This window comes from Cupressus sempervirens, chromosome 3, assembly GCF_028749045.1.
Source record: "Cupressus sempervirens isolate cs-2001-9-10 chromosome 3, ASM2874904v1, whole genome shotgun sequence".
Taxonomy (NCBI): domain Eukaryota; kingdom Viridiplantae; phylum Streptophyta; class Pinopsida; order Cupressales; family Cupressaceae; genus Cupressus; species Cupressus sempervirens.
In genome coordinates, this window is record NC_143120.1 from 373,817,794 (window position 1) to 373,841,336 (window position 23,543).

At 33.6% G+C, this 23,543-nt stretch overlaps 1 pseudogene; it reads right to left on the reverse strand.

Moving 5' to 3' along the window:
- Window positions 1-6,831: 6,831 nt before the first annotated feature.
- Window positions 6,832-23,543, reverse strand: part of LOC149566548 (pyruvate decarboxylase 1-like) — a 30,865-nt pseudogene continuing 14,153 nt past the window's right edge.

Below are 23,543 nucleotides of genomic sequence, written 5' to 3' on the forward strand. Positions count from 1 at the left end.
GTTGACGATGTTAACGCAATAAAGGCACTATCGATTATGAGCTATCATTTCCAAAAAGTACTTATAGTTGTGAATCAAAGTTGATTTGCAAAATGTATGGCCTCTAGAAGTTGGGCCACCTTAAAGTATAATTTGTAATTGTTTTGAGCCAACCTTATGTAATAAATATGAAAATAATAATAATTTGGGGGTTGGTTGACCTCAAGGGTTAGGGTTAAATATCTAGAACCTTCCCGAGCAATGAAAATTGGTTGTATAAGAAAGGCATGTAGTGTTGTCTAGTGCAGTTCGGGGGTGGTAGTTCATGGTTGTATTTTGCAGAATATTTTAAAGAAAGCATCCATATGGCTTGCATATTGCATTTCTAAAAATTTGCAATTCCATAGTTTTGGAGATTATAGGAAGCCCATTTTCTATTCTTGCAAAAAAAAATTGTATCTTTATTTTTGTTGTATGTTTGTGGTATTAAGGGGAGCACCCTTCATCAAGTGGTATCAGAGCTAGAGTTCTCGAGTGTGTAGAGAGATCACCGACTGTGAGATAGTTTGTACTAGGACCGTGGTTTGGGTTGGGTGTGTAGATGAATCATCAATTGTGAGACAGTTTGGACTAGGATTTCAGGGAAAGTGCAAAAATGCCTCCATAAAAAGAACGTGGTGGGAGAGCTAGAGGTGTGACACCCAAGGGTTTAAGAGCCCTTTAGAGAGTACTTTAAGGATTGCAATAAAAAGTGTACAAAGGGATGAATCTTGCTATAAGAGATGAAGTTGAGAATGAAAGAGAAGAAGGAAATGTTGAGGAGGAAGGAGAAGACAAAGTTTTGAACCTAGAGGAAGAAAGGCTTTTTAGGCTATCTCTAAGATTGAGAAAAGACCTAAGCTTGAGGTTCTCACATTTTCGAGAAATCTAACCCAGAGGAATTGATTAGAAGAATATTTTGAGTATGAAGATATTGAGGATCCTGATAGGGTCAAGTTTGCAAAGGCCAAAATGAAAGGCCATGCGAAGGTTTGGCGGCATTAGATTCAATTGGAGCAAAATGAAAGAGGGAAGAAGAAATCATAAGATGGGTCAGATGATAGCTAAATTGAAGCGAAAATTCATTCTCGTTAATTAGGAGTTTGATATATTGAAGAAAATGCAAGGGTTGAAGCAAGAAGGAAGATATGTTCAGGAGTACAAAAGAGTTCTATTGAGTTCTCATTAGAATAGGCCATGCAGAAGATGAAAAAAGAGAAAGCTGCTCGTTACCTTAATGGGTTGATACCAAGCATTCAAGAGGAGTTGAGTTTGGTTTGAATCAACAATATTGAAGAGACATATTAGTTTTCCCTAAGAGTAGAGGAAAAGTTGAGCAAGAAGTTTGACAGAAAGCAAAGCGAAAGAGGTCATGGTGGAAGATCTAGTGGACAATCTTATGGAGGTCAAAATGAAGATTAGAAGGATGAAGCCAATAGTAGCATTCAAAACCAAAGGGGAAACAACTTCAATTGTTTCTATGATAAGAATAATAGGGATCAAATAGGAAGAGGAAGAGGACAATGATCTAGAAGAAGAGGTTTTCGTGGAAAATATTTTGACTATGGAGAAGAGGGACATAGAGCATTTGAATGTCCTCAACGCCAAAGAAGGACCAATACGAGAACTGGAGGTCATGCCAAAGTTGAACATGTGGATTAAGATGTCAAATCATCACATTCTGAAGATGCTAAAAGAGGAGAAGTCCTAGTTAATGGAAGAGTCCTACTAAGTGGTGAGAATGAACCAAACCAAAGGAGGAGCTTATTTCACACCAGTTGCAAGTGTAAAGATAAGTATTATGACGTGATTATTGATGGTGGAAGCATTGAAAATTTTGGTGTTAGAAGAGATGGACATGAAGTTAAGGCTGAAAAGGAAGAAACACTTGCATCCATACCAGATTGCTTGGGTGCAAGATGACCACAAGGTCACGGTCAATGAAAAATGCCTAGTGAAGTTCAAGATTGGGGGCTACCATGATGATATAATATGTGTTATCATACCTATGGATGCAATTCACATGTTGCTAGGTAGGCTATGACAATTTCACAAACGTATTGTGCATGATGGTCGTGTGAATACCTATTTCCTAACAAAGGATGGTGTGTGACATAAGTTAATGCCATTTAAGGACCTATAAGAAAATGTATGTAATATTGTTAGAATAAGTTTTGTTGATGGAAGAAAGTTCCTAGAGGGTATGAGATATGATCATATATGTTTTGCTATAATTCCAAAAGAGGGTAAAGAAGATGTAGAAGATGTACCTATAGAAGTTGCATGTTTGTTGAATGAATTTCAAAATATTGTATCTGATAATTAGCTTGATGGATTGCCACTAATAAGGAAGATCAATCATCAGATGAACTTGATTCTAAGAACTAGTTTTCCAAATAAGGAAGCACATAAAATGACACTGGTGGAAAGTGAAGAGTTTAATAGACAAGTACATGAGTTGTTACACAAGGGGTTGATTCGAGAGAGTCCGAGTCCATGTGTTGCACCAACAAGAATGAAAGATGTGTACCGACTCCAAGGCTATCAATAAGATTACAATCAATTACATATTGCTCTTGTTTCAGATGGATGATATTATGGATTGTTTGAGTGGAGGTATGCATTTCACAAAGATAGATATGAAGAGTGGATGTCATCAAATTCAAATTAGAGAAGGAGATGAATGGAAGATTGCTTTTAAGATGAATGAGGTATTGTATGAGTGGTAGTCATGCCTTCCAAGCTGACCAATGCACCGAGTACTTTCATGTGACTCATGAATGAGCACTAAAATTAATTTTTGGGTAAGTTTGTCATTTTTTATCTAGATGATATTTTTATCTTTAGTAAGACATTGGAGGAGCATATCATGCATATTTGTAGGATGTTTGAGAAGTTAAGGGAATAAAAATTGATGATTTATTTGAAGAAGTGTAGTTTTGTAAAGAATGAGTTAGTGTATCTTGGATTTGTAGTTTCAACAAAAGGTCTAACGATGGACCTTGAGAAAGTGAAGGCTATCCTTAAATGACCCAATCCAAAGAATACTACCCAGTTAAGATCTTTTATGGATTGGATAGCTTTTGTAGAAAGTTTATCAAAAGTTTTAACAATATTTGTGGACCCTTGACTAAAACAAGGAGAGGGGATAGGAAAGAGTTTAAGTGGACTACAATAGCATATAAGATCTTTAATTTGTTGAAAAAAAAGGTTACAAAACAACATGCTTTAGAACTTATAGATTTTAATAAGGTGTTTCAAGTAGATTGTGATGCTAGTGGTAATGCAATAGGAGTTGTTTTGAGCCAAGAAGGTAGACTTGTTGCCTATTTAAGTGAGAAGTTGAATGATGTCAAAAGAAAACATTTTTTTTATGATCAAGAATTTATTCTATAGTTTAGACATTGACAAAGTGGAGACAATATCTTCTTCCTAAGAAATTTGTTTTGTATACTAATCATCAAGCTTTGAAATATTTGAATAGTCGAGGAAAGTTGAATTAGAGGCATTTGAAATGGGTTTATTTTTGTAGATTTCCATATTTGTTTTGAAACACGGGAGTGGAAAGTATAACAAAGGTTCAGATGCTCTTAGTAAGAGACAATTTTTTCTAATGGAGATGCAAATTAAGGTGGTTGGGTTCAAGGAACTCAAGAGTTCGTATACAAAGGATCCTGATTTTAGTAAAGCTTGGAAAGCTTGTATAGAACTTGTTACACTTGACAAAACAAAGTGGTTAGATTTTATCATCCATGATGGTATGTTATTGAGAGGAAATCAATTTTGTATTCCAAGGAGTTCTATAGGGAGTATCGTGTCAAGGAGAAGCATAGTGGAGGGTTGGTTGGACATTTTGGTATAAATAAAACCATTGCTTTGGTTACTAAGAATTATCACCGGCTATAGTTGTAGCAAGATGTTAGGAATTTTGAAAAAAGTTTCATAGTATGACAGATAAAAAAAGGAGTGATGTAGAATATAAGGTTGTATCATCCATTACATGTACCAAAGAAGTCATGGGAGGATGTTAGCATGGAATTTGTTCTTGGTTTACCAAAGACTCAATGAGAGTATGTTTAAATTTTTGTAGTGGTTGAGAAGTTTTCAAAGATGGCACATTTCATTCCCTACAAGAAGACTAGTGATGTTCATGTGACAACATTATTTTTCAAAGAAGTGGCGAGACTTCATTGTCTACCAAAGAGCGTAGTTTCAGATCGAGATACCAAGTTTGTTGGGTATTTGATCTAGTGCACAATGTAGAAGAAGTTGAAAATAGATTTTAAGTTTAACTCATCACATCATCCACATATTGGTGAACAAGTAAAGGTTGTGAATAGGAGTTTGGGAACTTGTTGAGATGTTTGGTCGAAGATAAGCCAAAAGGATGAGATCTCATTTTACCACAGATGGAATTTTCATATAATAATTCTATCGAGAGTATTGGTAAATCACCATTCTGAATTGTATATGGGAGTAGTCTCATAAATGCTTCTGAATTGAGTAGGTTGGATAAAGAAGAGATAAGTACACTAGTAAATTTAGGCTTAAATTTCGACGCAAAAAGGTCAAAATTTTGACAAGAGTAGGTCGATAAGGCGACCAAGCTTGCTGTCGGTCTTTTTTGGTTTATTTTTTGCCACATACATTCCGCGTCGAAATTTTGACTACATAAAGGTCGACTTATCGACACGAATTTCATCGCTTTCCCTGGTTCAAGCTGAAGTGATATTACCTCATTTGCTAGCGGTGCTCATCGAAATTTCAACGTAAACCTTCATAGTAGTGCGTCAAAATTGCGACGAATCCAATTTACATTTCTCCTCCGGTGGCATATCACGCGATGCCAAAGTGGACCAGTTTTGCGTTGAAATTTTGACCAAAATATTGCATTTTCATCGAAATTGTGACGAAAGCGCTTTACATTTTTCTGTCAGTGCCATACTCACAACGCCAAAGCGAACCAGTTTTGCGTCGAAATTTTGACCAAAATATTGTATTTATGTCGAAATTGAGACGAATATATGTAGACATTTCGACGAGCTATCCCATTTATTGTAAAAGCTTTTCTCTCATAGGAGCCTTCTAAACTGCACAAAACTTGATTCTAAAGCATAATTGCTCGGTGCATGAGAGTCAGGGTATCATGCACATTTCTACCTCCACACCATTGTTTCATTTGTCACATGATTTATTTCATACAAAACAATGGGAAGGAGGAAGAAATGTGCACGATATCCTGAGTCTCCACCGAGCAATTATGCTTTACAACTCAAATTTTGTGCAGTTTAAAAGGCTCCTATGAGAGCAAAGCCTTTGCAATAATTGGCACAGCACGTCTAAATTTTGGTTCCTGCAAGGAAGAATAAAATTAGGAAAGAATTATTTATTAGGAATGAAAGCCAATAATTTCATCTATTTTTCAAACAGATAAACGTGACAAAAAAAACTTACAGTCCCAATCACATCATCATAAGAGTGCATATATAACTATAACTATGTCTAAAACCAACATACTTTACAAATATCCACAATTCAAATATTATCCTTTGATGTTTTCTTTAATGCAAAGTTTTAAGTCAACTATGTTATCGCCTTCGATGTAATACCAAACTGTCATTAGGCTAAAGACTGCAGCAAGATTTACGATTTACAAATGCAAGGAGAACTACCCAACCAAAGTAGAAAATGACATGAAAAGTTAACAATCTATCAATTAACAATCTAGATGAAATATTTCTAGCAATTGAACTGTACATTATAGAAACAAAAAATTGCCTTAAAATTGACACCTCACCAGTTGTTCATTTGCATCCGTAATGGCTTCACAAAAGTTGAAAGCTTATGATTTTTCCAGAACACAAAAGGCACTCGTAGTTCAGTTGCATCAATAAAACTAAAGTAATTCAATTGCACGGTGAAGGCAAGAGACTGTCAATATCGATTATTGAGTTGCAGATAGGTAAGCGATAAACATAAAGAGGTAATACAAGATTTTAATAGCAATTGTGTTTATTTTATTGTTTTATTGGATGAAAAATTTAGTGCTAATGTGTGTCGTTTGTCTTGTTAGGTGTGTTGATATTTGATTCAATTTAGTTTGGATCACTTTTCAGTTCATTATTCTTGCATATAGTTATTGCATTTTTTTGCAACTAGAAAGAAAGATTTAGTAAACTAACTGAACCTTTCATAAAATGATGAATTACATGGATCCTTTAGAAACTCAATAATTGCAATTAAATAGCTGAAACTTGGACATCATGTATCATTCAGGGATTGCAAATGGATTTAGAAATTATTCTAAAATATTATGTTTGCAGAAAAACACAAGAAAAGATGTGCAGTCAATAGACACTTAATAAAACTGATTTAAGTTCAAGTACTATGCAACCATTGAGAAATCCAAGTATGCTTAAGGGTTGAGGGTAGTAGGGAGGAATTATGTACGTAGTTAATAGTAGTGCAACATAGACTAGTTATGAGGGGCACTATGTTATACAAAGTTCTACATCACGGGCACTTTGTGGAATAAGCAATGACAAAGAATTAGGGCATCATTTAAGTATTCTAGGTGGTACTGCAAATTTGCTAAAATTATTGCCACATGGTCTGGAGAGAGAAAGAAATTCCACATCCTTCAATCTAACCTTAGTTCTCTTTTGAAACTCTGAGTGGATTTGTGTGTTAAAGCTTTGCTAGCATTGATTGTAATAGCAAGAATGGATATTCAAAGACTATTGCAATGAAGGAAGTATGCTAGTAGAGATACAAATGGTTTTGGGGAATATCAATGAAGATGGAATACAAGCCTTACGATCCTCTCAAGGTGATGGGATTGAGCCTTAAACTCATCCTGTACAATGCTTGAGCATATCCCAATGTAGCTCCAATAGATCAACCAATTGATCCATACTACATCTGAAACACATACCTACAAAATCAACATTAGAATGAATCATTCAACATTGACACAAGCCTTAAGAAAAATAATGTCACAAATTACTGATTCTTCAAACCAAGGGCTCCCATTTCATAGTATATATTACAGTTGGTTATTGAACAAGATCTCCTTTCTAAGGGAAACAATGTCACAATATCATTATAATAGAATATTGACTTTCACAACAACCCCTAGTAGTATAAAGTGTTTTGTAATATGGACCATGGTGCATTGATTGAAGCATAACAAGATTATTGGGAATGTAAGGAAATTTTATTCTACACAAGACCTTAATTAAATTTTAGATTCTTAGTCTTTGCATTAAACAATTATTCTATTTATTCTTTAAACTAAACCTGATAACCAATTCCAAATAGGGGCATAAATAATTGCAATAAATTGTAGGAACTATTTCAGCGCAAATTTGTGACTTACAGGTAACAAGCTAGTCAGTCAAAAAAATCATGTATTATAATTTTATGAACTTTATTGTTCAAAATTTTGTTGTTCAATAGTTTCTTGGTTAGATCAACATTTTAAATCATACACTATGATCCATCATCAAAATAAATGAGTCAGAAATTTAATTATATAAACTTTTGCAAGAGATTTTGCATTACCTGCATTTCTCTGGGAGTTTAAGCTTCTGGAAGTTGAACCAAGAGTCACCAGTTTCTGCAATGACAACTGTCTCATTTGATAGCATGGCCTACAAATAAGAAGTGTTTACTCATTAATCTATAGGAACAACAACAAAACCAAGGATTGAAGTACCGACTGAACCATAAGTCATTTTATGATATGTAGTGATTCTCAATAATTTTACCTAGATGTGTTTGAATAACAATTTGACTCTAAGAGCCTCGTTTGGAGCACCTTTCAAGGGAACACCGTGAGGCACAAATATATGCTAATAATTATCGAAGGCCATTGTATTGTGCTTCAACTTCTTTGCGATGGCTTCTAAGAAGTCTTTCATTAATATACACCCAAAAGTAGGTCCATTTGTGATAGTTACCAGATTAGGCTGCACAATTATAGCTTTCTCCTTCTTCAAGAGTAATGAATATCCCATTGAGCTATATTCATTAAAAATGGGCCCTGCAAATAAGTAAGCATCTACAGACTCAACTATTTCAGCACAGAATGCAGTATCGACTACACCCCAATAAGTTCTTATGGAATGTGGAAGAGTCTCTGAAACTTTACCCTTAGTCGATGGCATTGCGGCCACAACGTAACCTAAAGTATTTTTCAATTCTGTAAATGCATCTTTTGCCTTAACAACCCTCAGCTTTGGACCCCTAACCAACACTTGCTTGACTATTGCATTTAGGAACTCTATAGTTGTTTTCACAACTACTTCCAAACTTCTTGGATTGCTTAGCCTATAGTTCATGCCAGCCAAAAAAACTTTTAAAAAAACAAGTTACAAGTGGCTTCAAATGCAATGAGCAATGCAAAAGTTTCATGACATACAAACCTTGCTTTCAATTTAATTAATGGATTTTGTGACCCACCAAGACCTTTCAAACATTGGAAAACTATAAGAACATGTCATGGTGAAACAAAACAAAAAGCACACTTCTAAATTCATTTTGCAAAGGGTACACACACATTAAGAAACAATGAAAAGGGAATAAAGTTTACACATCAACCCAATATCTTGAATGATAATTTAAACCTTACTACTATCAAACAAAGTATTGGAAATAGTGTGTGTGGTGAACCTTGCATGCTAAAAGATATACACTAGATCAACTAAGGAAGAGTTGAATATAGTATAATGAGAATAATAGTAAGTCAGAGCCACATCTTGGATATGCAGAGGTAAATCTATCAGGGTTTACTACTATAAATTATCTTTGAAGCTAAGCATTGAACTCATGGACATAAGCGTCAATTAGCAACTTAGCTTGAGCCCTAAGCGTAACTAGGGAAAAACTAATCTGACAACATTTAAAATAATATGAATGAAAAAACCCTCAAATGTGTTTCATTGATTCTACAAATGAAAATGCTGATCAACCAAACCAAAGTAAACTTACAGACATTAAGATCTTGAAAATACAAAAAAGACAAGAGGCCAAAGACTAAAGAATCTTGATCACCCCTCAAAAGAAAATTTCCAGTCAGAAACAAGAAGCCGAGATCCACAACATGAAGAACTCACACATTTAATCCTTAGACATGTAGGAAATTATACAAGTACAAAAATTAAAACTAATTCCAAACTAATCAAATTTCCACAGTCTATTTGAATATTATGTATGGCTTTTCGATTTTGATTGTGTATGTATTTTGTATTTTTTAATATCAATGGTTTAGATCATACTATGATCCATTGTCTGAGCATACAAAAATATATAATATGAGAAAAAACTTGCAATCTGCAACTACAAAAATACATTTTACATATTTACATGTTCTTACATTCTAATGATGGATCAAAGAGTGAGATTCTAAATAATGATGCTAAAAAAAGTAGAATCAAAACAAAAAGTCCATGTAGAAGAAACTAATTTACCTAAAAGGAAGAAAAAAGCCCACTTGGGAGTGAGCCATAATGGAATAGGCTCATCACAGAACGTATGGTGTGGAATGCCAAGGAGATTATAGCTAATGCTGATATAAACTGGCTTACTCTCAATAAGCACTACAAAAATGGCATGATCAGTACCTTCACAATTTTTCTCAGTAGTTTTGGGTCATTAAATTGGATAGAAAATTGATACTAAAATGTGGAAGAGAACACACATAATGTCACATCAAAATAAGTTTGCATCCTACATATGAGTATGCATCAAAACTGAATTTTTACCTCCTCAATCTATCTGTATCAATAAAGAAATAAGACATTTTTGTAATACAAAATTCTTGAACCCTATTCGATTGTAATCTTTCAAACCTACAAAATAAAACAAAAGCCATAAGAACTAAAATAAAAGGATTTATTTCTAACAAACAATCACATATGCTTTGTATATACCTTAGGACATGATACAAGCTGTTTCACAAGCAACACTAAACATTCCAATTTTTTTCTCATTTACTAGAGTGATGATAAACTATATACAAAGTAGAAATAGTGCAGCATAATAGATGATTAGTATCTAGAATTTTTAATACTGAAAATTATAAAGAATGTAATACTCACAAGTGTCGTTGCCTCAGAGAATGCAACCCAATTTTATCATGATCTCTGCAGCATTCATTGCATTGGGAATATCCTACTTATTTGCAAACACCAATAACACTACATCTCGTAGTTCATCTTGCAAGAACAAGAAACTTAAATGATAAAAAAAATTAAATGAATAACATGAAAATAATTGTTAAAAGAATGAGGCCAATTTTACACATAATAACCAAAGTTGCCACCCATGAGAAAGACATGAAATCTTCTTGATCCATTTTCCAATTGTGTTTATACAATCCTAAAAATTCACTTTGATAGTTCTGACTAATTATTGTTGGAAGGATTTTATTTGCTTCATCAAACGAGTGTATATTGTAGTCTTGGCTTCTTGTATTTTTCAAGATAGTATCATTACTCGTCTAGTATTGTTCAATTTGAAAGGATGATATTGATATGTTGTTTTTCTATAATAGCCAAAACAAGGGGTTGTTAACCTTTACACAAACAAGGGATGAAAGCATAAACATAGGGCATCAACAACACAACAAAATAAACCTTTTCCTATGCACTTGGATAAAAGTCTAAGCAATGCTATTGTTAGGATTGCAACAAAGGAAACCCCACTACAACCTGTCAACGAGGCCCAAGAGTGATTATTTAAGAGTCAGCATTATCAGTAGAATTTTGTTCAAAACAGAAGTGAGAGCAGTAACTTCAACAACATAGGCCACAAGGCTAGCGGGCATCACACCTGAAATACGGTCTAACATCCAAAATTGTGACAAGAATGGAAGCGATAGAAGTCTAGCTTAGACCAGCAGCATGAGAAGCATCAATATAATCAAAAAAAGTTTCTTCTTCATTAGAAAACAAGTTCTCAAAAGGAAAATCTAAAACAAAATCAGAAGCTCTAATTGCAAATGGTCATTTTCCACAGCCCTCCATCAAGTGACAGCACCTATCCAACACAAAATGGCAATCATTAGGCATGTATCCTATAGAGATGTAATCTCTACAACAAAATGGAAAACCCTCATATTCAATGCTTCACCCATGGCCTCTCATCAACCATGATTGAAGTGGAGAGATCGCTATTTCAACTAGAATAGAAACATAGAATAGCCTAAAATTGTACTAGATCCATCCAATTTTAGGAACTAGCGAAGGGAATTTCCAATGGCCTCAGGCAAAACAACTCACAAAAGTGAAATGAAGATGAGGAAGGAAAACCCAAACATAACTCACATAGGTATAGCTCAATGTCACCAAACATTAGGGACTTCAAAGAATTAGTCACCCAATGGTGTAAATCTTAGAGGCACTAGAGACTCTAAGAATTTATAGACCATACTTCTGCACTGATAAAAGTTCATGTTATCACCACAAAATAGGACAAACTTTGCATAAGACTTGACAGCCCAAGCATAGCTCCTTCAACCAAAATTTGACAGACAATTATCTAGAGCATTCAGCGGGTCTAGAACCACCAACAAGAGCAAATATCCTAGCACCTAGAAGCCTAGCTTAGCGCTACACCAGGAGAATCAAACCCCAACAAAAACCATCCAATGGATCTCTTCTGATGGGGTGTGTTACGAGTATATTAAGTTCCCCTCTTTCTCCAGAGTGGAAAACATCATGAATTTTGAGTTCAGATCTACGCTATGTAATACTACTTTACTCATGTTTAGAGACCCTTACAGTATATTCAGAGATAATTATTATATCTACTCTATAATAAATGGCAGTGTAATAGCATACTAGCATCAGAGTTCATAACCCACATCAAAAGTGGTTAGTTACACAAGAAGAAGCATCGAACATGGGACATGAGAAACAAATTCATACTGATTTGTCCTCTATTATCAGAGGATCATAGTAAGGCACAACACAAATTCTCAAATATAAATAATAGTCAACTGTCATTTTACTTAGATCTCTATGAAAATGTAGCACTGAAATACAATATACATTGGAGTTAGGAATTTGGTTGACAACCAAAAAAAATTGAATTGAAATAAGAAACTTCACCAAAGAATCAACTAAATATGTAATTTTAAGCATATTTTGCTACTCAAAATGTTACGACTTCTTCCGTCTTGACCTTAAACTCGTGACATTTTCTAGTTTTACAAGGGGAAACACGATCTCTCCAACTGTTAGTTCTAAATGGCTTCCACCTTAGGCACATAGAGTCTTTGAACTGGATAGATAAAATACACAACCATGCTGAAGACCATGGAAATAGAGGACAACATGGAAAATACCAAACAACAAGTTGGATGATGATGAAGACTACAGTGAAGGTAGAAGATTCCAGACATCATCAATTAATACCAAACTACCAAAAGGAGTATACAAACTTGAAAAGATAAGACACACCTTACAACTAAATGAAACTCTAGAAGCTACCATCAAATGGCATGATATTGACTCATTACCAATAAATGAATACAATGTAGAGAAGCTACTAGATATGGTATTTCTATTCATTTTTCAAACGAAATAGTGCAGTAGGTATGCAACCACGACTAAGGAAAGTGCAATTTCACACCATTTGCCATGTTGATGTTGAGATATAGACCTGTGAAATCCAATCTCCCAAGGAATAGATAGCACCACGTATTGCCATCTTTGCCAAAACAAGATTTGTCATAAAGCGATGTTAGAATAGTTACTAAAGTGGTCATAAATTATGTTGTTATAGTAAAAGAATACTTTAACTTAAGAAAAAAAATTAAACAATATTAAAACATGATATTGTGCTTTAAAAACTAAAAAGCTACCTGTAACGAAGAACTTCGTTTCGACTTGCTAACTGGTTGTCACTATTAACTATAAGCTTATCTTTAAAGTTTGAGCTTCACTTGGTTTTGAGAATAGTTAAATATTCTCTACTTAACAGGGTCAACCACGTGAAGGTGGAAGCTCATTTGGCCGCTCCCCCCCCCCCAAACATCACTCTAAATTCCCTATTAACATTTAATAACATTCAATTCATCCATTTTTGAAATATAACATTCAATCATTATAATCACATGATAACATTCATTAACACGTAAAATTCATAAACACACAACATTCATGAATAATTCAAAAGTAAGTCATTCATGAATAATTCATTAACACAATATTCATTAACACGCAATATTAATGAATAATATTCATTAACACAATATTCATTAACAATATTCAAGAGTAAGTCATTCATGAATAATCATATATTTTTTGCTTTCTTGCCATATCTTTTTTTAATAAAATTTCTAAGAGGAATATCAATGTCCTCGTCATCCCCATTAACATTTAATAACATTCAACTCATCCATTTTTGAAATATAGCATTCAATCATTATAATCACATGATAACATTCATTAACACACAACATTCGTGAATAATTCATTAACACACAACATTCAAGAGTAAGTCATTCCTAAATAATTCATTAACACCCAACATTAATGAATAATATTCATTAATAATATTCAAGAGTAAGTCATTAATGAATAATCATTTCTTTTTTGCTCTCTTGCCATTTCTTTTTTTCATAAAATTTCTAAGAGGAATATCAATGTCCTTGTCATCCCCCTCCTGTACTGGTTCTAACACATGTCTCCTCCTCATTTGTTCAGGAACATCATGAGGCCGTTGCACCAAAGGGGGGTCCGCTGCAATAGCAAGTACTCCATGAGTTAAATTCGCACCATTTTATATTAGTGAATTACAAGTTTTTATTTAAGTAAAAGAACTATAAATCAATAAATTAATTTAAAAGAATAAAACATAGATTTTCTTTACCTGAATGTGCGACATGATCTACCTGCTGATCAGTCTGAACATCCTCCGACACTCGTTCAGCATGACATGATTCTATATCCTCAACACAAAAAGGTTACACCAAGTTCAATTAAAGATGTTAAATTGTATTAATAATTATATAATTAGTTTTAAATAACAAATAAGCACATCCATCGATAGTACAATGCACATCAGGGGCTTCATGATGTTGCATATGATCTGTGTCACGATTAACAGGCTGCATTGCAATGTCATGCACATTATTATCAAATAAATTGTTGCTCAAGTATTCAATTTCTAATATATATGTTGGCATATTTACCTATGCACATGATGCAGGAGACTGTTCGGTTGGGGCAATGGAAGTTTGTCGTAGGCATTCAGGCACCGTTGAATAGCCTTGCTTGAAGGCAATTTTTTTGTGTTCTTTTGTGGCTTCCAGATTAAAATCAGCGCCCTACATTTTTTTATTAATTAACAAAATTATTTGCATTTTATAAATCATTTTTCTTTGCAATTCATTTATTGCTGCTTACAAAGCGTGCTTTGATTTTCGAATATCCCCCAGAGCCAAGTCTGTGTTGCCCAACCTTTTCCAGCCTCACCTTTGTTGCCTTTGATATGTCCTGCAACCTATGAAAAGTTTGAAATATGTTAGATGATATAGATATAAAGATCAGTACTAAATAGTGGATTATTATATGGTATGAAGGTTTTAGCATAAAGTAGCATGTTCCACCAAAAATATGAAAAAAGGGAAGAAATTATAGCATCATACCTTTAATTGAAATGTGTAATCATGCTATTTATCCATGGAGTTCATGCTAAGTATTTATCCATATTCTGACACGCCTCTCCATAAAATTACACATCAATTTCGACAGTCTATATTATCCATTGTCACACAAAGTAAACGATAAGCTAAAAGTTGAAATAGCTAGTAGATTTTATAGATTAAATTTTTATCCCTACGTTCCACACTCAAAGTGTTTTTATCCCCAACGCTGCAACAGGTATAAACTTGAGGGCGAATGTCAGATTTCAGATTGTTTTAGTAGCATTCATTTTTACCCGTAGCTGAAAAGTAAGTATTTTTTTGTTTTCACATTAAAAGACATCACCTTTGTGCATAAAGTGCTTCTTTAGCCTCCACATTGCATGGAACTGATTTTATAAATGGTGGTTGTAACTGAAACAAAATCCCCACTGATTTGCTAAGATAACTAGCAACTAACAGGAACTACCTAGCATTGTTCCAGCAGAAGACTCACGACTGCAGACTTGTCTTAATCTATGTTTGTTTTGATTGCTTCTAGCAGTGGAGCACCATTCAGAATGTTTGAGAAGATCAGAAATGTTACATCATAGTTTGGAGGATGTTTCGTATAGTCTGCATCCACAACAAACGATTTAAAAGCTGGCACTTGGATAGAAAATTGTTTAGATAAGCTTCAACTATTCTTAAAAGTCACACAGTAAAAGAAGAATTAAGGATAGAAAAAAATAAAAACTCAACTTTAACACTTTTACTGTAGAAATTAAGAAAATTAGTATGTGATCATGTTTAAACCATTCACTTTAATAATGCCACATAATTTTGATCCTATAAATAAGGTATAAGAGTTTAAGAAACAGTAAATTTCATAGAGTGGGAAGAAATAGTAGAAATTATCAGCATTATTTATAAGAATGAAATTTGGGTTAGAGTTTTCCAAAAAAAAATTCCTGGCTTTAAATGCTTGCAAACAAATGCTTTCATGCAGATTAAAATAACATAAATGCTTACACTTGTAGGGGACACAGCCAATAATGGAGACTGCACGCACAACTCCTCCAAATAAGGAAAGCATTGTAGAACTTTGACATTAGCAAAATCTTCATCATCAGAACAGGCGATTTTCCTGATCGATTTCACTTTTGCAAAATGTTCCAGAAGTTGAGTGTCAGTTTCCAAATAGAGACATTTAGGTAAACAGAAGTTCACCATTATCTTACTGGGAAAACTGCAATCAATAATTCTAATGCTTTCTAAGAGTGGACAATTCACATCCAATGTCATATATATATATATATATATATATATATATATATATATATATATATATATATATATATATATCATTGACATGTCGGAGGGGTGATACAATCAAAAGATCAAAACTAAGTGCTAATCAGAGCACTACCAATATCTCAAGTCTCAAAATGATACATCAAATATACAATGAATCTCATGATCAATATAAAGATACAAAAAGGAACAAAAGATAGCATGGACCTAACTACAGCCTTCCCCCTCATCACCAGGAGGAGGAGGAGTAACATCTGCACGTGCAGGAGGCACTACACCATCAGAAGCTCAAGCACAATCAAAGGAACCTTGAGAGATGTTGAGCTAGAGGTACTGCATTTTCATATACTACATAATAATGAGCAGCTCGAGAGGTATGATGACAGGTCTCATCTCGCTCTAACTACAGGTCTCGGGTATGATTACTATATTATATTACAATTATTATATATCATTATATATTACAATTAATGAATATCATTTATCACCTATACTGCTAACACATACAACTATGGTACATGTAGTTGAGCATTTCTATATTTTCAAGACATAATATAGCTATATGTGAAGTTATATATCATTGATAATTCACATCTAGTATCATATATATTATTGACATGAGCAGCCCAAGAGGTATGATGATAGGTCTCATATCACTCTAACTCTATCTATCTCTTTAGCTCTATGATCTCAGACCATAGATCTACTATCTCACAGTTCCCCTCTTCTAGCTAGTCATGCATCTCTAACTATAACTTGCACCTGTAACTTGCCCACCTACCTCTGAGAAGTCCTCAATCTCTCCCTCACATGTCATAGAGAATCTTGAGTCTGTGCTAATACATCTCCTATGGGTGAAACCTGTGGAGGCTAATTTGGCATCTCATCATCCCCTCCTCCACCCACATCCTATTGTGGTGGCTCCTCTACCCTATGTCTCTTGGCATCACCTCCTACTACATCCATGGTGCTATCGCTATGTGAGTTCTCACATGAGTAGGCCTATGTGCCTATTCATTGTTGCTCGATCTAAGATCCAATCTAATAGTATCAGAAGGAATTGTCACAAGAACTATCAATGGCCATTATAATGGTCTCTCCTCCCTCAAAGGATGTTCTTGTGGTTGTTGAACATCAGGGTGTGGTGCCTGACTAACTACCCCTATAGGATCAGTTAAATGAGGAAATGAATGTGTGGCCAAATGCTCTATGTACTAGGGAGTGACACCATCATTCACTACATCTAGAAAGTAGTCCCACCTATAAATGGTAAGGTCACTAACATCTTCCATACATCTAATTGGGTCCAATCTAGGAGAACAACCTTTCTTTACCTCCTTGGTGAAGCAGATGTAACTACAGTACCCCTGTGATATACTGTATTGATAGTTGAACTGTCTCTAGACATGGGTTAGCGGAAATCTCTCTATCTTCAATGAAGAATGGCCATTCAGTGGCTAAGATACCAACATGAATCCTAGCTAGGAGAAGACATCATCTTATGGCTCTATGCCTAGCCATGGTCTATAGGTAACATACATAATGTCATCCAAATGAAGTCTCAAATAGTTTGTCTTACCTAGTGTAGGCTGGATCATCTCTCCACAATACCAATAAATATAAATCTACAAGTGTTGTTGTCAATCCTCAAAGATAGGAACATGATTGTTGTCATTAACTTGTGTTTCTGACATTGAACGTGATGCTTATTACTTTTAGGAGACTGGCCATTAGTAAAATTCTTGCAAAGTTTTTCAAAAAAATTGTACTTGTCATTACAATTACTGAATATCATTTATCACCTACACTGCTAACACATACAACTATGGTACATGTAGTTGAGCATTACTATATTTTCAAGACATAATATAGCTATATGTGAAGTTATAAGCGCACTATTTATATCTTATGTAGGTCTTATGCCCAGATTGAGATATATACAGTTGTGTCAGCATTGAGTTTGAGATTTATAAGCAATTGTGTCAGCATATGAATTTAGGATTTATAAGCAGTTGTGTTAGTTATATCTTATGTAGGATTTATGCCTAGATTGAGATTGAGATTTATAAGCAATTGTGTCAGCATATGAATTACATACCTTTCATCAATAGATAGATTAAATTGAGCTAGTTGAAATTGTTGATACTGAAGTTGAACCCTAAATTTTCTCATTAATGTACTAGTAGTTAATACTATTGCATACCTTTTCGGATTTGCTGGTGTACTTTCTTCTGGATTTTTGGTGTACTTTCTTTTGGACATTCCCTTTTCTCCTTTGCATCCAAAATGAACTCATTCCAGTCCCTCACTGAAACAAAGGGAGGACGCTCGTACTTTGAGTTTAGGACGAGGCTCTTTCTATATGTGTCCCTCACAACCTTAAGATGTCTGGAAGCTTTTTGTAACAATTTCTTATGATCAAAAATATTACTACCAAACTCATGCTCTATATCTTTGATGAGCTCATCTTTTAATTTTTTATCTTGGTAGTTTCACCTTTTAAGAAAAACACAAAATTGTTAGATATAGCTAGTATAAGAAAAGACCCGAATGAAAGGAAAAATGTTGCACCAATTAATGATATGAAAAAAAACAGTGGGATAAAATTAGTTCAGTTATGATGTTCCACCTTTTACGTATGGTGGGCCCAAATCTTCGCAGTGTGAGGTCATAAAGCCTCCTATAAAATGTATCGTTTCTTGCAAAAAATGTCATGGGATAATTTATAGTAAGAACCATTAAAATGAATCATGCGAAGAATACTTTTTATAGTAAATAACAAATACATAAAATGAGATACATTTCATCTTTTTAGTGATCTATTTCAAGGTTGGAGGATCAACTTGACCAAAATTGACCAAAAAAGAAGTTTGGAAAAAAATTTAAAATGTCTAAAACCAGTCAAACTCTACCAAGGTTCTGTTGCTGATGTTCTGAAACTAAAAAATGTACTATGACTATATTAATCAGTATACCTTGAAAAATATATATAGTGCATAATACATATAACTTGCCATGACCTTCATTTTTTGTCATTCTTAATTGATGTTATCACTGATCACACCTGGGATATTATGGAAAAGAAATATTGCTAAAAATAACAGTGAAGCTGAAAGTGAGCACTCTAAAACTCTAACAGGAAATAGCAATGATGTGGGAAATCATTGAAAACTGAACATTGAATATGAAAGAAGACTCCCCCTTTTGGTTCTCTATACAAAAATTGGTTAGTATCTTCTACTAAAAACATGAAATTGCAATGTACCAAATTACTAAACTAGAGAATTACTGGTATAGACAAAAGGTCATTGATAATTCAGATGATCCTACCAAACCACTCCCTATCATGTTTACGTCTTGCAAGAAAATCCTTATTACAATATAAAACAATATTATTTAAAGTACCTGGAATCTTAGGACATTTCAAAGGCATTGATTCATCATCGTCAATCAACAACGATGTCTGCATAGCTCCCGTGCTAGAAATACGGGTAGCTCCAAGAAATGACGGTGAATTATCACCAATACATGCACTATGTTCTGCATTTAGCGAAGTACCAGACGGTGCATCTCCTACCACAAAAAAAAAAATACACTATGTGATGCACCCAAGATTAAAGTACATATTATCAACTCATAATTAACACAAAACCAAATATAGCAAAACAATTTACTAGCTAGACGTCCCCTTGTTGCCGACATTACAGTCGACAATCTCGTCAAGCGTCTGTCAACCTCTTAGGAGTCTCCTGCACTGGATGACTTGAACAATACATTGTTAGCAAAGACATTCTGAAATAATAAAACTAAGAGTTAAGAAGTTTTGAATGTTTGAAATAAAAAATTCCTTCTAACTTGTCAACTAAAAGATTATTTTACCAGTGGCAGTCGGAGCTCTGCTACTACCGGCCTCACCGTGTTGTCTTTGACCAAGTTGTGGATCAATTGCCAAAAATACCTATATAACAAGAATTTAGTAGTTAAAGTTTCTTACAACTCTTTAAAAAAATTGCATCAATAAAGTATTTTTGCCAATATTACATATTTTACTTCACAACATAAAAGATTATAAAATACAAATTTTTATTAAACTTTTCTTATAACTAAATATTCATTGGAGCTTACTTCATAATGACGAGCTTGTGCTCTCAAATCTGATAGCCTCTTCATCATCTCCTCGGATTCCATATTTGCCTCATCCAAAATTTTCATTGCTTCTAAATTAATTTTTTTAAATTTTTTCTTCAACATTCTTATGAAATCGGGAGTTTCGGCAATATCCTCATCAGAAGGCGTAGCTAGTGGCTCGGCACTTACTGATACTGCTTTAGCCTTATCCTCAACATCAAATTGTGAGAGAAATATCAATAAAACTATCATAAAAACTAAAAAACTGTAAATAAAATAACGTAATAATATAACATTTTTCGACTGTACAATTTCAAAAAGGTTTACCCTCGCTGAAGAAAGGGTGGGAGTAGCATCCTGGTGACCTCTATCATCTGTTGGATCCATATCGTCCTGTCACAAAGATTAAACATAAAAAATTCAGCTAACTGAAAGCAATAGACAACAAAAAAAAACTTATTAACAAAATGGTAAATAGTACTTACACCGTAAATAAAATAACATAATAATATAACATTTTTCAACTATCTAATTTGTACAATTTCAAAAAAGTTACCCTCGCTAAAGAAGGGGTGGGAGTAGCATCCTGGTGACCTCTATCATCTGTCGGATCCATATCGTCTTGTCACAAAGATTAAACATAAAAAAATTCAGCTAACTGAAAGCAATAGACAGCAAAAAAAAAACTTATTAACAAAATGATAAAGAGTACTTACAGCCCTCATGATAGTAACTTTGTTTGTATCTATGCAATTTAAATGGTAATTGATTAGTAGTTGGGTAAAAGCATAGATCTGTGTCACCATTTGTGATACAAAAACCTGTTTTGGTCAAATCTCATTTCTCTATCAAAACTCAATTTTAAAAAAAATCCTAAAAATACCCTTTTATAGATTTCAGATTCAATATCATCATTATATAAATTTTTGAGTGTTTTGATTAGTTATAATATGTTATAATCTCAAAATATTATAAGTCGATATTTCAACATTTTAGAAGATGCTCTCTCAAAAAATGATAAAAAATAGTAAATCATATCAAAAAAATAAAAAATATATATTTATCACTGGAGGAGAGAATCTTCTTCACGAATATGTAATTTATTTTCAAGAAGGTATAGATTTGATAGGGAAGTTTTGACGGGAGGAAAAAACTGTTGGATTCTGACAAGGTCAAACTTGAGTACTTATAACAAAGAAAATATATATCAAAAATAATTATTTCTTTTTTTGTGCACTAGCTATACATGTCATCTATAAAATATTTTCAAATTAGAACAAAAAAAGGTGATTTGCACATACTTGTTTGACGGGAACTACATCCTATATTTTTTACAGTTAAAAAAGGGACTTCAAAATAAAATAAAATGAATAAATTCTTAGTCAAAAAAATTATAAAAATTATAGGCGTAAAATTCATACAATTCTACACATTTAATTAGTTTACATCATCTTCATATTTTAAACACAAATACCATTTTTTTTGTCATTAATGTTGAACTGTCACATTCTGATATCACATTTCTTTATAAAAGGTGACAAAGGTTTGTGCTTTTACCCAGTTCTTCCCCTGCACTTATTGATTTTATCGCACAAACAAAAACTTCATTCTCCTCACGCGCCTCTAATATGCAATTGGGTTGCTTACTAGTTGAAGAAGGTCGCGTACTATTTATAAAACCTGCAATATTACCTATTGTTTTTGGTCTCCCATCAATGTACATAGAAAATCTTTTACTTTGATCATTTTTTTTCTGTTGTATATAATTAGCTGATACCCCATACCTACGCATACTTTTTTTATACTGAACAATCTGCATCCAATCATTGTAATTGTAACATGGACCGACATACTTGAACAATTCCACAACTTTGTTGTAACCTACCTTTATCCCATCCATGGAAAATAGGCCCAAACCATGTAATGAGGATGGAGCAATGCGATATATCCTCTCATTAACACAAAAATCTATGTTAATTGGAGGTAGCTCATTGGGTACCCATTCTTTCTCAATGTGTGAGTACTGAAAGGGCACCTTGATGTCGCCTTTGGTCTCATCATCATAAGAACATGACCCCCCATTAGCAAGGAAAAATTGCATGTGTTTATCAAATTTTTTTCTATTCTTTTGACCTCTAGTTGATCTCCCTATTTTAGTTGTACTACATGTAGAGCTTTCATCTACTAGTTCCTCATTTCCCTCATTCGATGTAGATAGATTTGACAAGTACCTATTTGGTGGGTCCTGCAATCCATCAAATGGAAAGTGAAAGTGACAAATATAAAATGTAGTAAGTTGAAAGTGATTATACAACTATATTTCTATACGGACCTTTTTTGTCTATATATACATTATATGATTATATAATATGTCTATTTATAACATACGTGCTCAATGATAAACAAGAAGAATATAAGAAAATTATGTCTATTTATTGACTTATACCTATTGATCCATGTCACTGTGCACAATCCATGCCAAACGGGTCAAATTTCTTGTAGTCAATTGACTGTTTGCAAAAAAGGTGACAATCAAACACAATATAAACATTGGTAATTATAAATAACATATGTTGTAATCATTAGAAATGAACACAATAAATATGTAATCAAATTTCCTAAATATTTTTATCATTTACTTTAAGTTAGCTAAAAATTACATGATACATGTTTGCTACAAATAACTTAGAAGACAACATGAACAATAGGCAACATCGCAAACATGAACGAATTTCCCTTATATATGGAATGCAAGATCGTCAATAGAAGGGGTGACGATGTACCTGTAGTCAATTGATTGTTTGCAAAAAGGGTCATAATCAGACACAACATAAACATTGGTAACTATAAATAACATATGTTGTAATCATTAGAAATGAACACAATAAATATGTAATCAAATTTTTCGCATATGTTAATCATTTATCTTAAGTTAGCTAAAAATTACATGATACGTGTATGCTACAAATAACTTAGAAGACAACATGAACAATATGCAACATCATAAACATGAACAAATTTACCTTAATATATGGAATGCAAAATCATCAATAGAAGGGGTGACGACGTTTGTAGTCATTGATTATCTTCTTCTTCATCATCATCATCATCATCATCTCCATCATCACCATCATCATCGCCATCATCATTGCCATCATCACCATCATCATCACCATCATCATCGCTATCATCACCATCGCCATCATCATCATCATCATCATCATCACCATCATCATCATTATCATCACCATCACCATCATCGTGATCATCATCATCTTGATCTTCATCATTTGCTTCTTCATCATCTTCAATATCTTCTTCTTCCATAACATTATACTTTATCGGCCTTCCTCTTGGATCATGTCTAACAACAAATGACCAACCCTGTTTATGTGGAACCTCTGAGTAAAACACTTGCTCATATTGGCTTGCAAGAACATAGGGCTCATCT